A 14903-nucleotide genomic window follows, 5' to 3' on the forward strand; every position below is an offset into this window, starting at 1 on the left:
ATATGTCCATTTTGTGGTGGATGAGTGCGGTCAATTTTTCCATTGTAGATGTCCACCAGATTTTAGCATATATACCAGCTTTGTGCCCTGTGGGCTTTATAGATTATGTTGGCACTGCATATATACCGTCTGTGTGCCCTGTGGGCATTATATATGATGTTGGCACTGCATATATACCGTCTGTGTGCCCTGTGGGCATTATATATGATGTTGGCACTGCATATATACCGCCTGTGTGCCCTGTGGGCATTATATATGATGTTGGCGCTGCATTTATACTGGCTATGTGCCCTTTGGGCATTATACATGATGTTGGCGCTGCATATATACTGGCTGTGTGCCCTGTGGGCATTATACATGATGTTGGCACTGCATATATACTGGCTGTGTGCCCTGTGGGCATTATACATGATGTTAGCACGGCATATATACTGGCTGTGTGCCCTGTGGGCATTATACATGATGTTGGCGCTGCATATATACTGGCTTTGTGCTCTGTGGGCATTATACATAATGTTGGCGCTGCATATATACTGGCTTTGTGCTCTGTGGGCATTATACATAATGTTGGCACTGCATATATACTGGCTGTGTGCCCTGTGGGCATTATACATAATGTTGGCACTGCATATATACTGGCTGTGTGCCCTGTGGGCATTATACATGATGTTGGCACTGCATATATACTGGCTGTGTGCCCTGTGGGCATTATACATGATGTTGGCACTGCATATATACTGGCTGTGTGCCCTGTGGGCGTTATACATGATGTTGGCACTGCATATATACTGACTATGTTCCCTGTGGGCATTATACATGATGTTGGCACTGCAGATAAACTGGCTATGGGGTTTTGGGCACATAGCCCATTGGGGTGAGAAACAGGGGGCACTGGGAAAGGCATATTAAAGTGGGAGCGGGACGCATTATGGCTCACATATTTCTCTTTAGAGCTCACTGACCCATCTGTGCTTCAGCAGCTCCGTATTCTCATTATCCTTAGTCGCTATTGCTTGAACAGTTAGCATAGTTTACAGCACAGCAGAGTGAGGGACTGTTCGGCTATAGAGAATAAGAAATAATTATAATACGGAGCTGCTGAAGGGGCTTTAAGCCATGCTGTTGCATTGTGGCCTTTGGAGCAAAGCAATATTCTACTTCCTTCCAATCATTACAGTACAGTAGATACTTACAGTATATAGTAGGTTGGTTGCCCTCATTTCTGTATCTATGGCCTCCCTGTATGTTTTATTGCCCCATTAGGTACATATTAACCACATTAGGTACCAATTAAGTCATATGACCTCTTAAGTATAGTAAGACAAGATGATGTCAGGGTTACAGAGTATAACTGTGGGATAGTGAGTATAGTAAGGCAAGATGGTATCAGGGGTACAGAGTGTAACTGTGGGATAGTGAGTATAGTTGTAATCCTAAGCACATTAGGCATTAAACTGTTCGGGGTCCCGTGGCGCTGCCATTCATTTTAAGGAGAAATGATGTAAAATGTAAGCTGTAAGGTGATGTTTAGGTGCTGCATCAAAAACGCTAATTTACGAAGAGTTTTGCAACTTAGTAGTTTGGAGTAGAGAGACGTGGTTACCCCGTTCAGATTCACCCTTTATGTGTAGTGTCCAAAAATATTTGGCTTTCTTCGGTAAAGTTGGGGGATATTTTGTCACTTTACTTAAAATGCAGTAAGTGCATTGATTTTGCTGTAGGTAAAGTGACCTATGGATAAATTGTATGCGCTATTGTGATGGAGTCTCTGTAGGCCGGACCCTTATGTAATGCTGTACATACCGGCACCAAACTGCCCAGCACTTCCCTTTAGCCCGGCCACGTTTGCGGAACTTGCACCTCAGTTTGAGCGCATACCTGCTTTCTCCAGATGGTGGCGCCATTGGGCCACAGTTTGTGTCAGGCGCATCACCATCTCTCCGGCTCATGTGGAATTGTAGGGGGGTAAAAATGCTGCAGTTTGGGCTAAAATACAACATGGTTTACTTAAAATGGGCACTTTGTATGCCGCACTTCCGCTTTATAAATGACCCTGCGGCATTCTTGGTTTCGCTTGTAGATTTTGTTCCACTGCTTATTAAGGGGGAAGTTGACCTTTAAATTAGCATTAAGTGTGATGTACAAAGTTATATTCCAAAACAGTTTGCAGTTAGTCTTTATTTGCTAGCTTTCCTATTTTTAGCTTTTTGTTCAGCTGAGCGTCTTGGCGTTTCAACAGACAGCTAGTTGCTAGGTCCAGTTTTCCCTAGCAACCCAATTTTGGTTTGAAAGAGAGAAAGGAAAATGAATAGGAGAGAAATATTAATAGTACAGTCAAACCCTGACTTCAAGCTCCTGCACAGGGTACAATGGCGCTACCCAAACAAAGCTGTACATGGGGTGGGTACGCAGGTTGGTAACATCTTGCCCTACTGACGCCATCTTGTTCTGCTGAACCTATGTTACCTTCCGCTGCTGCTGTGCAGGAACCTTCTGTGCTTGGGGGAACTCGCATGAATGGTCCTGCAGCTCCAGTGGCTTTGGTGCTACAACTCCCAGTACCCTGCATCCACCTTAAGGCAAATGTTTTATATACATAGTACATAGTATTAATGGGAAGGAGCACACACAGAGCAGGTGAATGCTGCTTGCTTAGACTTTATTTAGTGTTGCCAGGATGCCTTGAAAAAGGTGCAGGTCTCCCCAAAACACGCTGCTAGTTGTGTGCTCCATCTATGCTCGGCCCAGGGCACGGGCACTTGTTTGTCTGCTTGTACTGCCGTATATAAACTGCTCTGCCCGGCTAGTAATGGGAATCCCATAGGTAGCAGCACCGGCGATTTTGTCTGAATATGAGCAGCGTTGGGGTTTAATATAGTTTCCATTGCTGCAAATATCTGGCAGTGGTGCGGATTCCCTGGCACGCTATTGGCAAGCAGAGAGCGGATCCCACTCTGTGCTGTTACCCCTCTGTACATTACTGGGGGCTATTCTTCATAACTAAATGATGGGAATAATAGCATGTAACAAAACTGGGATACACATGCGGGGGCACAGTATTAACCCTTTCTCCTCTGTAGCTTTACTTCTAGCAGTAATTGTGTTACTCTTCTATAAAACTGAGTTAGTAAAGTAACAGAATTGTGTGTCAGTTTGGGGCAGAGATGGGACAGGGGGGGCAACGCCTGGCACATTAAAGTGAAAGAGTTGGGTTTGGGTTGTATCGCTGTCCATTGAAGCTATTGCCAGGCGGGGCTGATTCTCAGCCGGTGTATAATAAACGCAGGCCAAGTATCAGCCAATCCGCTGGCATGGGCCTGGGTGCCACACACAGCGGGTAATAAGTCCCATCTGGCAGTAGCTTAAAGCTTTAGGGAATGTTGATGTTACGCCATGCTGGTGTTTGTTTCCAGCAATGCTAGGAAGGTCTTATTCTGCTCTTGTATACGGCGCGGTGCCACAGGGGTTCTGCCCGCTGCTGCTTCCCGGTGCCTCATTCAGTTGCACCTGGTTCAGATGGCACCGGCAGGACTAGGGATCCATATATTTTGAAAAGGGAATGGATTTGATACATACAAAAGCGTTACCTGTTTTTCGGAAATCAGAAGGATTTCCCTTCCCCTCAGTATGGGGGTTCCATAACATGGGTGGGTTCTGTGCTTTACTGCTCACCTGGCAATATTCTGTGTATCCAGGGAATATGGCTGCATAGTAACCCTACAGGAGCAGGTTTTGTACCCACAGGCACCTTCACATCTGCCCAATGAATATTGTGTTGTGCATTTACCCTTCAGTGATTTGGTCTCAGGGCTGGATGCCATGATGGGGAATGATGGGAGGATGCCAAGAATGGCCATTATAAACAGAAGCTCAGCCCGTTAGCCCGGTGTGAGAATGCTTGGTGGAGCAGCCATACCCGCAGGAGGACTGGTGTGTGTCACTCACAGGTACTGAAGTGCTGGGGGGTGTAAGGAATCAGACTGACACATACAGTGGAAAGCAGGGTTTCTTATAAAGCAGCAACATGTGTACATTTCTCTTTCTTTCTTCTTTCACTTTTCAGTGCCTCTACTTTGCTGATTTGTTCTATTCTCACAGTCTCTCCCCCTCTATGTGTTTCCCCTTCCAAATGAGCCCAATACCCAGAATAAAGACACACAGCACGGCTTGATGGTTCATCTGTGAAAATCACAGTTTTATTAATAATACAAATAATAAATTGTGTTTTTCATTGATTCTGAGGAAGGCAAAAAAAACCTCTGAGAAGCTTTGAGCCAATCTGCTTCATTAGAGGGAAAAAATTCCTTCCTGACTCCTTAACGGCAATCGGATTTGCTTCCCAGAATCAATGCCTTCACCCTGCTTGCCATAATCAAGGGAAGCAGGGTGAGGGAAACAAGGGAATATGGTAGCATACACACCATTCCATTGGGCCCCAGGCAGCCTGCAGACCCCGGCTCCTGCAGTCTGAGGGATGGATGGAAAGGGAATGCAGTTTTTACCAAGCACCTTAAGGTGCTCTTGTGTATGAACCATATTTAAGATGAAAGGGGGAGCACCGCTGGTGGAATTACGGTGGGTGGGAGTGCAGGCACCGCTGGTGGAATTACGGTGGATGGGAGTGCAGGCACCGCTGGTGGAATTACGGTGGATGGGAGTGCAGGCACCGCTGGTGGAATTACGGTGGATGGGAGTGCAGGCACCGCTGGTGGAATTACAGCGGATGGGAGTGCAGGCACCGCTGGTGGAATTGCGGTTGATAGGAGAGAAGGTGGATCTGGGCGGATCTTACCTTTTGCCTTTTAGTTCCGAGGGCCACCTGCAAAAATCAAACAAAAGAACTTATTTATACCTTAGCAAGCGATATCCCTGGAGAAACCCTATTACACTTAGGGGCACATTAATATCAAATCGGGCGCTGAAGCAAAATTAAAACACTGAACAAGTGGGTTTTTTCCCCACAACGTTGGCATCTTACATGGGCTTCACACATTGCATAAAATCTGAGAATTGCATTTGATTTCAATCCATCAGCCCCTTTCCATTACAAAATAGCCATCATTTAGGGAATATTTCCATTTCAGCAAACAGCATAGAAAGAAGAAAGGGAAAGAAGGATGGATTCTATACTGCACCTTAATATCTCTCGCTGTTCCGCGTCAGGATGACCTTGTTGATAGCCTCTAGGTCTTTGTAGAGGCCCTTTAGGTGGGCTTTGATGTACCTGTAGTCCCCTCGGAAGTCGGCCTTCAGGCGAAATTGCCACCACTTTGTGATCTTAACACAATCCCTGGCCATCCACAGATCATAGAGTGCCATCCTGATGTCTCCTCTTATCTGGTCCCTAATGCACTCCAAATAGGGACCCGCCCGTGGATCTTCAAAATCCCTGATCTCGAAGATGTCCCGATCAGGGGGGATCCACCATGAGATCTACAGAAATGCAGGAAACAAGAAGACATTAAGGTCTCCAGCAGGTTTTCTTTAATCCTCAGTAATAATAATTAGAATTTCTTAGCCCACATACCACAGCAATGTGTATTTATTAGCACTAGGGGCGCTTACCTTCCCATAGCGGTACTCGTAGTACTGCCGGCTGCTGGCACTCATGCCCATCTCTGCTGCCTCTGTCATATAAAATAGAGATTTGGGAAGGTTAGAGTTAATCTAAAGATGTCAAATTAAAAGACCCCAAATAAACACAGTAAAGATCAGAGTTAGGGGTAGAACTCCATGGATGTGCCTCTTGTTTAACCTCATCTACTATGTAATACATATTGCAGAGGGAAAAATGCTGGTTCCTTACCAGGTGAACCACAATGGGTCCGGCAGGTTCTTCTAGTTCTTCTGCTGTGGAGAAAAGGTGTAGTCTTTAAAAAGACTTTTGTGTGTCTTCTTCTGTATCTTCTTCTATATCGCAAGGATGGTAGGAGTCGCTGCAAATCTCTCAAATCGCTCTATTTCTCAAGTCTCTCAAATCGCTCTATTTCAGGAGAGAGAAGAGACTGTGAGCTCTTGTGATCCTCTCTGCCATTTATAGCAGTATATACTAGGGTTCCCTTTCTGTATCCCTCCCAGTTGTACTGCGCTACTGAATATGTTTGCTGCTCTATAAATAACCAGTAGCACCAATTATTAGCGTGGGTCCTGGTGTCACAGTGCTTTTAGGGGGCTGTACAGGCTGATGGGAAAAGATCAACCCCATTCATTTCTGTGCCAATTGCTTTGCTTTGCAAGGAAAAATGTATTGAAATGTATTCAGTTAAATGTTAAGGTTGGTACATGAGAGCAGGGCAGATACCCGGGGCAAAGGGGCAGAACTCTAAGGAGCCTGTCAATACTGGGAGGAAAAATGTATGTATTGTATGGCCTCCAAATGTTTATGGGGTCCCCAGTCAAAAAAAAAATATATATATATTTGCTGCAGAACTGCAAAACTGCCAAACCCTAGGTCTGTGTCTCCCAACCAGCGCTAAGATTAATGTCATCTCTAAAATTCTACAAATTCACTAAAATCTGTAAGAGGAGCAACATCCGCTAGTCTAGGGGGGCATCACCCAACTATTTCCCATCTTTTTTTTAGCTAAAATAAGGGTTATTTGGCAAAAAATCTCTCAGAGGGGATTCAGACTTACCTCTCACCACAAAGTCAACCAACGGACAAAACCAACTGTCACATTTCTAGGAGTGAAGTCACATGTCGTGAAGCAATGGGAAACAATGTAGCAGAAACAACATGATTGTTAGATTTGGGTAAAAACATTTCGCTAGATTATTTTTGCTTCAACCATCAGTACCAGCGACCAGAAAGGGATAAACAAATGCTGCTTCATTTGTCTCTGGCATACATAGTGTGAGAATGGCCGTATTTTAAATGTTAAACAATGAAATTCAGTGAATTAAATCTGATTGGCTGTTGGTAGCTCCGTACACTTTTGGGCACCCAAGAAAAATTGCCTTTTCATTTGGGTTTCCCCCTTGACTGTGTGATTCAAGTTTGGTGGGTTTGGCTCCAGAGCTCTAAGATTGGAAGCAGTTTAAATGTCTCCATTAAAGTCAATGGGTGAAATTGGATTGGCCGCTGTTGGCCCCTTCCACTTTGAGTTGTCCAACAAATGTCGCTGTTTCATTTGGGGTGACCCCATGATTATGTTATTCAAGTTTGGGGAGTGTAGCTTCAGAGCTGTAAGTGTGGCAGCAGTTTGAAAATCTTTCCTGTCAAAGTCAATGGAAATATTGGGGTGTTCAGAGCGGCGCCACAAAAAGTCGGAGGCCGGGATCCCTTAGAAAAGCACAAGCAGCCTGCTCCGCTATAGGGCGAAGAAGTGGAGAGAGTTTGAGTGTTGTACCCCTAAACCTGTAGGAGGAGAAGCGTTTAGAAAATGGGCTGCGCTAAGAATGGGCTGAAGAATAAGCTGAAGTGGAAGAACAGTTTTTCAAAGCAACATAATAAATCCCAGGCTGATATGGGCACTAGTACTATGGATGGGGCACATATACATTTTTTTTTTTTTTTTTTTTTTATTCAGGTAGTTTTTATTGAGATCAAGTCATTAACATTGGTACAAGCACAGTTACTGTTACATAGGCATTCAAGCAAATGGTTATACAGGCTTTTTCGATTACTGCTTGCTGCAACATTGTTTATGACATCAGCCCACTCTATGCATACCCATTGTATCTTAGGGGTTTATCTGTTCCTCTGATGGGTGGGGTATCTTGAGTATGTTGTGGGGGCATACTACCGGGGGTCCGGGGTAATGGTGACCCTTGATTGGTGTGTGCGCTTGGGGTGGGCTAGGGGCTTGCTTGCGCGGTCCAGCTCCCCCAGGTGCTGGCGAATGTACCGACCTTCCCTTTCTTGCATAGCGAGTACCTTTCTTGCATGCATGCCTCATTTACAGCCTTTAGCCACTGGTTGTAGGACGGGGCCGTTTGCCCTTTCCAGTTAAGGGTGATTTGTCTACGCGCTTGGAAGAGTGCCTTAGCAAGAAGTGCCTTTTGGCTGCTGTTCAGGTCTAGGCCAGAGGTTATACCTAGTATGCATAATTTGGGGGCAGGGGTGAGGACAACCTCTGTCACTGCGCTTAGTTTGTTTAGGATTTTGGCCCAGTAGGTTGCCAGCAGAGGGCAGGTCCACAGAGTGTGTAGTAGGGTACCTGTTTCTGCCTTGCACCTGTTACATAGGGGGGAGGATTCTGGGTAGATTCTGTGCAGCCTCTCCGGGGTATAGTAGGCCCTGTGGATAAGGTATAGCTGGAGCATCTCATGCCTGCAGTTGATAGACACCCTCTTTGGGGAGACTAACACCTCTTTCCATTGGTCATCTGATATATAGCCTAAGTCCTCCTCCCAGGCATCTCTCCCTTTGAGGGCGGAAAGCTTACATCTGCTCTCTATAATATACTTGTATAGCGTGGAGATCTTGCATTTTTTGTGTCCCTTTCTAGTGAGTAAGAGTATTGGGTCCTCCTCTATAGCCAGAGGTGACTTGCGATTTAGTCGTTTGAGGGCTGCTTGTACCCTGTGGTACTGTAGCCATTGGGAGGCTGGTAGAGAGTAGTGCCGCTTAAGGGTTGGGAATGCCAATACTTCACCCTCATCCCACACATCTCGTATGGAGGTAATGCCTGCCTCTAGCCATTGCTTTGGGGGGAGAGTATCTGCTAGGTTCCCCAGGGTCTTATTTTGCCACAGGGGGGTAGCTGGGTCAGTGGTGCTGATTCTTAGGATTCTGCGCGTCTCATTAAAGGCATTTCTTACTGTCGCTATTATTGGGTTGGGGGAGGGTATAGATGGCTGTACTAGCATGGCTTGTTCTGGTGACATGTAGGGAGGTAACAGTTCGCTCCAAGCGCTGTATAGTGCAGAGCAGGGACCATCAGGGGTAAGTGGGCATAGGTGTGATATTTGCATTGCTAAGTACAGGGTTTTGAAGTCTGGGAGGGCTAATCCTCCTTTGGTTTTTGGCCTCTTTAGGTGGAGTAGGCTTAGCCGGGAGCGGCCCCTGCCCCAAATAAATGCCCTTATACTGGCACATATACATTTATCCCAGTAAGGTAAATGGCCAGTGAATTAAAGGGTAATCCCAGAATGTATCTCTGTCTCAGCTTTTTTATATGTTAAATATGCTCGAGAACAGTAACCTTTAGCCTTCCAGGGTTGGAGCTATAAATATATATATTCACAATGTGATTCATGAATGTTATGCATAAGTTACACATAAGTACGTGTCCCCACAGCTCAAAAATATATGATTTTGGGTGGGTCAGTGTATTGTTTTGTGTGTTTTTACAAAAATGCAGAACAATTTCTTGATAGTGAAAGCTTTGAGGTGATTTTTTTTTTAGAATTTTCATACAATTTTATAGAAACTGCTACATCCAGTGGTCCAACTACATTCTAGTGAGAGTCTGACTGCTTACGACTTGATGTAATGAATTATGGGAAATAAAAATATAATCTATTCTCCAATAAGTATTAAGTCTGTGTAAATAGAATGTATAGTCCTTTTCAGTGTGGCAGTTCTCTACATCATGTCAGACGTCTAGAAGGAATACTGGAGTGTCTGGCCGAGCAGTCTAAGTGTGGATCCAGAAGTATGTTGGAGTCCCCTCCAGCCGCTAACGTGGAGAAGAGGTGTCTCTCATGGTTATGGCTATTTTATATGGAGAAGGGCTGCTAGGCTTTGGCAAGCACTGTCCCCTGCCAAGCTCATCCCGCTTAGGCTTTAGTTACTGTACTGTTTCCTCAGTGAATGAGGCAGTGTGGGGGTCTGCCTCTGAAAGAAATCATTGGACATCATTCCCTTTTTGATTGGCCGCTCTTCTCGCTCCAGCTATAGCACCAAGTAATGTCCCCGTAATTGTAGCCTTACAATCGTCCCAGACTACGTCAGGGCTTGCAGTGTTTTTATTAGTGTCCCTGAAGTCCATTGAGGCTCCTTAGAGACCGCCTCGCATAGCCACGGTGAACTAAGGCTACAAATTTGGGATTGTCCTGCTGGTATTATATTTATCTTAAGGAGGACTGTATGGGCAGTCCAGACCATATAGTATTTGGTCCACTAGTCTGTGTAAGTGAGAAATAGCTAAGTCTAAGTTGATTCTGGTTAGTGTGTTTATACTTAGTGGATTGGCAGGAGCCCATGTGGATAGATTTTTCCACTTTCAGATGTCGGTGAGGCCAAAGTAACAGTATAGTGTCCATCAGGGTGTGGGATTGCCTATCAGGCTGCTAGTGGGGCTGCTGGGAATCCTGTAGCTTCTTGCCTTATCTGCTGCATTGCCTGGAGCTGAAAGGTTGGTGGTACATATATACTTGTTATGGTCAGTGGCTGGATAGCTAAGGTACATGAAAGGGCTACAAATCTGCCCTGAGGGTCTGTATGTAAGTCATGAAGTGAAGTTTAAAAGGTATGTGTTTTCTAATCAAAATAGAAGTGCGTCTGGCATAAGGGGGCGTGATAGCCATGAGCCTCCCAAGAGCTTTTTTAATGCCAGTAGGCATTGTCCCTCGAGATGGGTCTCCTGCAGTAGCAGGATATGGGGCTGATGTTTTGTAATGTAATGGAACACTAGAGATTGTTTGAATTTGGGCCCCTTAAGTTCCAAGATATGAGCGCTGAGGGCTCCTCTCCTGCTCGGTTTGACAATGACACATTGTGCAGTGACATGCAGTGCATTTCATTAATTGAGTGACCTTAGCATAGTGAACTTAAAATAAATATATATTTATACCAGTTCTTGGGATTTCAATCTTCACACAGTTTAATCACCAGTATCGGAAAACAAAGCAATTTTTTCCCCAAAATAACTGTCCCTGTCCCTCCGTGCCGACCCCTAGTTGGGAAAGGCCTTTTCCCTGTAATTGTAAATGTGTTGTTAACACTAGGGAGATTAGTCTGCTAATCTAAATTATGCTCCAGATAGTCCTGTAGAAGATGTGGATTGGTCCTATGGGAGGTAGTGAGGGCTTCTACGCATTAAAAAGCTGCCAAAAAATGGCCATTCATTTCAGGTATAAGTGCATGTTTGGGTGCCAGTACAGTCAGCTAATGAATCACCATGGGTGAAAAGTATATTGAGCCTGTGTGTGATTGGTCCCCTCCTGAGTATCTTGTCCATAGAGGTTGATATTTCATGGTGGTCAAGTCGGCAAGTGTGTGTGGCTAAGTCCCGAATGGACCAGGGATCAGGATACTGCATGTTACAGTCTGGGACAGATGCCAAGGGATATCCAGCAGTGAGCACTGGTTGTTGGGGTGCCTTCCAATTGTCAGTAATAACAAGCAGGAGGCTTGGGATAGTCCCAGTCTGCCTGGGGCACCCTACCTTTTGGATAAGTCTGTGTGTCCCTGCAGTAAGGTACCCGGGGTCATTATGGCCTGGTCTATTGCCCGCAGAGCAATTGCTGTTAATATCAGTTGTACTGCCTGTTCTGGTAGTGGTTGTGTGGGTGGGGGAGAGCTCTCAAAATCGTACTCTGAGCGTGGGGAGCCACCACCATATTGCACGCTCTCTGGATTGCTGTCTCTGGCAAAGGGTTCTAGCCAGGGGCAATTTTCACCTTGAATCTGCCCTAAGATGGCTCCTGTGATGCCGCCCCTCTGCGCTGGAGGTGTCTAGGGGAGTCCCGCATCACAAGAGAGTAATTTCACTATCTGCACTAGAAAAGCAGAATTTCCAGTTAAAAGTTAAAGTTACCAGGAGTTTTCTTTCTGCCACTTAACTGGCCTCGTGGCAGCTGCACCCTGGTTCTAGCTTCGCTGCTGCGTCGGATGGCGCATGGTGGCAAAACACAGATTTTCTTTAGGCACAAAATTTAGAGCTTATTAAATGTTTTGCAGTCTGGTAAATGATGTTTTGTTACTTCCATTTTACATTTAGTTATCGCTTTTGTCTTCTAGAGGAATAGTCCTGGTTACAGGGGAATATCTATGCCGGGTACATTTTCTGGTTTATTTGGGCGGTCAGCCGGTTAGCAAACCTAAGGGACAGTTCTCATAGTTGGCTCTCCCAGTGTTTGCCATGTTTACCTTTAATTTACCTGCTAGGCCCCCAAGGGTGCAGACACATGGAGCTACTACAAAAATGGACAATGCTGATAATTGTCTCTACGTGTGTTTTAGCAGATTCAATTCTCAGTATTATCTATGGTATTTTCTGGCTGCTACTAAGTAGCTCCATGTGTCTTCGCCCTTATGCATCCCTGTAAGAGATTAACCGCCTGACATAAGTGTTTTGGGAGAATACAAACAGAATTATGGCAGTAAAGAGAAGACAAAGGCCTTTTATTCAAAGCAGAATTATCTCTGAAGCCTCTCTACAAGCAACAGAAAGGCAGATTCACTGGTTTGGCAAGGTCCCGTGTATGTATGAGTTTTACATTTGTATTACATTTTTCCATCTTCTCCTGTCACGATCAAGTTGTTAAACCTGCCTTCTGCCTCTGAGAGGCTTATCAAGCACTTTATGTAGCTCCTTTTTCCCATGTGGAGGTTGTAGAATTTAGAATGCAAGAGGTGGAACAGAGAATTAAGGAATGGGTTGGCATTTAAACTGTAAGCATATTGTTAATACACAAAAGAACAGAATGCTGTGTATGAAGGTTGGAATAAACTAATCGGAGGGATTCCATAGGGTTCATTTGTGAATCTGAGCGCAGCATGCAAAGTGCAGAAATGGCCACAATCTGGCGTATGTATGGCATACATTATACCTGGTGTTGCAGCTGATATATGCAGCTTCTGTGCAGTTTGTTCAATTGCCAAGTCAGCATATGCAGGAGTGGAGAGTGAAAGGAATGGAGTAAAGATATTTTCAGTGCAACATATGTAGATTTATGGGTACAGGTGCCATGTGGGCAGTGTATGCAGGTGTATATGCCAAGATGCTTTGAGTACGGGTGTGGGACCTGTTATTATATATTAGTTGGGATCAAATACAAGGTTCTGTTTTATTATTACAGAAAAAAAGAAACCATTTTTCAAAATTAGAATGATGGAGTCTATAGGAGATGGCCTTTTCGTAATTCGGAACTTTCTGGATAATGGGTTTCTGGATAAGGGGTGTGATACCTGTACAAATCATGCTGCTTTGCTTAGAGTAGGTTTATATACAGAGGTTGTCATTTCAGTAAATGGCCATGTACATGTAGGTACACTCAGCAGAATATATGCAATGTATGCAGTATGTGTAGCAGTTTTGATTACAGTGTATGCAGGTGTATATGCAGGGCTATCAGTGCAGTACACAAGTGTTGTTTTTTTACACTGTGCAATGTGAGCAGTAGGGGTTATTAATACTGCAGTGTATATGTGAGTGTGGTCAGTGCAGTCACTCTATGCTGGTGTTCAATGAAAACATATTTGAATTTCCAAATTCCCTCTTGATTTAGATGTCTGTAGGAAGAATGGATGTCGGACTTTATGCTTCAACTGTTCATACCTTCAGCTGCCAGTGTACTCATCCAACAGAGATGTGAAGCTGATAGTCCTTCTATTTGTTAGTTAAGGGTTGTTTTTATAAACTGGTACATAGTGATGTGTTAAGGAGTAAAGAGGGAAGATTTGCAAGCTCTTCCCCCTCTTCTCTCTTCCCAACCCTTTTTTGCAGTATCTTTCTGTTCTTTTTCCTTCATTTTCTAATCTATTATCCTTCACTCTGTTGTTCTCCTTATCTCTTCTGCTCACAACCTATTTGTCATCACAACCTTTACTCTCCCCATCTCCTCTACCTTATCTGCCCAAACACCCTTCTGACTCATAGGGCTCTGGCACACGGGGAGATTAGTCACCCGCGACATATCTCCCTGTTCGCGGGCGACTAATCTCCCCGAGTTGCCATCCCAACAGCGAACATGTAAGTCGCCGGTGGGATGGCACACGCGGCGGCGTGATTTCGGCAAATTACCGTAATCATCGCGAGGCAACTTTGCCGATTTACCGAAATCGCCTACGCAGCGTGTACCATCCCACCGGCGACTTACATGTCCGCCGGTGGGATGGTAGTTTGGGGAGATTAGGTTAGGGCTCTGGTACACGGGGAGATTAGTCGCCCGCGACAAAACTACCCTTTACACGGGCGACTAATCTCCCCGTGTACCAGAGCCCTAATTGTTCCTTCTCTGGTTCCCCCCTTCCTTAAATTGCCATACCCAGTATCTGCTCTACTATCTCCTACAGATATCCCTTACCAGTATATGTATATGTATATATCATTTTTTTTTTCCTGTAGGTCTGCTTAATGGAAATATTCAAACCTGAACTTTGTAAGAGTAATGAATAGTTAAAAGCTAGAAGATGTGCGTGTGTTGGTTCATGTTGATTAAAAAGCACCAACCCATAATAGCAGGTTAGCAATTAGTCTCCATGTTGTTTCTTTAGGGCTCTGGATAGTGTTGTCCTTGTTTTGTTCCTAAATTAACATTACCTTTAAAGTTTAACCAGTTTCCTATAAAGTACATCTTGGTTTTCAACTGCGGTAACACAGGCTTGTTTCGTTAGCTCAGTGTTTGATTTACTAGCAAGGTTTGGGCCATTTCTTGGGTTGCTGGTTGCTTTGTGAGTTTCTATTACAGTTTGGTTGCTTATTGGGTTTATTTGCCTGTGATCACTGCCCTGTGAGAGTATTGCTGGGTCACTGTTGGGAACTGTTGGTATTTTATTTAATGTACAAGATGCTCCAGAGTCTGGAACTGTAGCCCACTCCAGCATTGTGCAGGGTGATGTTGGACTTGTGTGTGTGCTAACCCACGGGAACCCGTATATTATTTACATGATAAGTAATTCTTGTGGGGGAATTCTCTCCCTGAAATGGTTGTACAGGCAGATACATTAGATAGCTTCGAGAAGGGTTTGGCTTTTTAATAAGTGAGAAAATACTAAAAACTAAAAAGTTACT

General features: G+C 44.6%; 2 long non-coding RNA genes across 3 annotated transcripts in view; both read left to right on the forward strand.

The window, feature by feature from the left end:
* LOC101730489 overlaps positions 1-14903 on the forward strand; it is a 213866-nt gene that overhangs the window by 91724 nt on the left and 107239 nt on the right. The window lies entirely within an intron of this gene.
* Positions 1-14903, forward strand: part of LOC116406616 — a 78556-nt gene that overhangs the window by 62339 nt on the left and 1314 nt on the right. Inside the window, exon 4 of one of the 2 annotated variants that reach the window (XR_004219702.1) lies at positions 3795-3836. The exons of the other annotated variant lie outside the window; for it this stretch is intronic. This is a non-coding gene — a long non-coding RNA (uncharacterized LOC116406616). Of the gene's footprint in view, positions 1-3794; positions 3837-14903 lie in introns of those variants that run through there. 2 annotated transcript variants of the gene reach the window in all.

This window comes from Xenopus tropicalis, chromosome 8 (assembly GCF_000004195.4).
Source record: "Xenopus tropicalis strain Nigerian chromosome 8, UCB_Xtro_10.0, whole genome shotgun sequence".
NCBI classification, from domain to species: Eukaryota; Metazoa; Chordata; class Amphibia; order Anura; family Pipidae; genus Xenopus; species Xenopus tropicalis.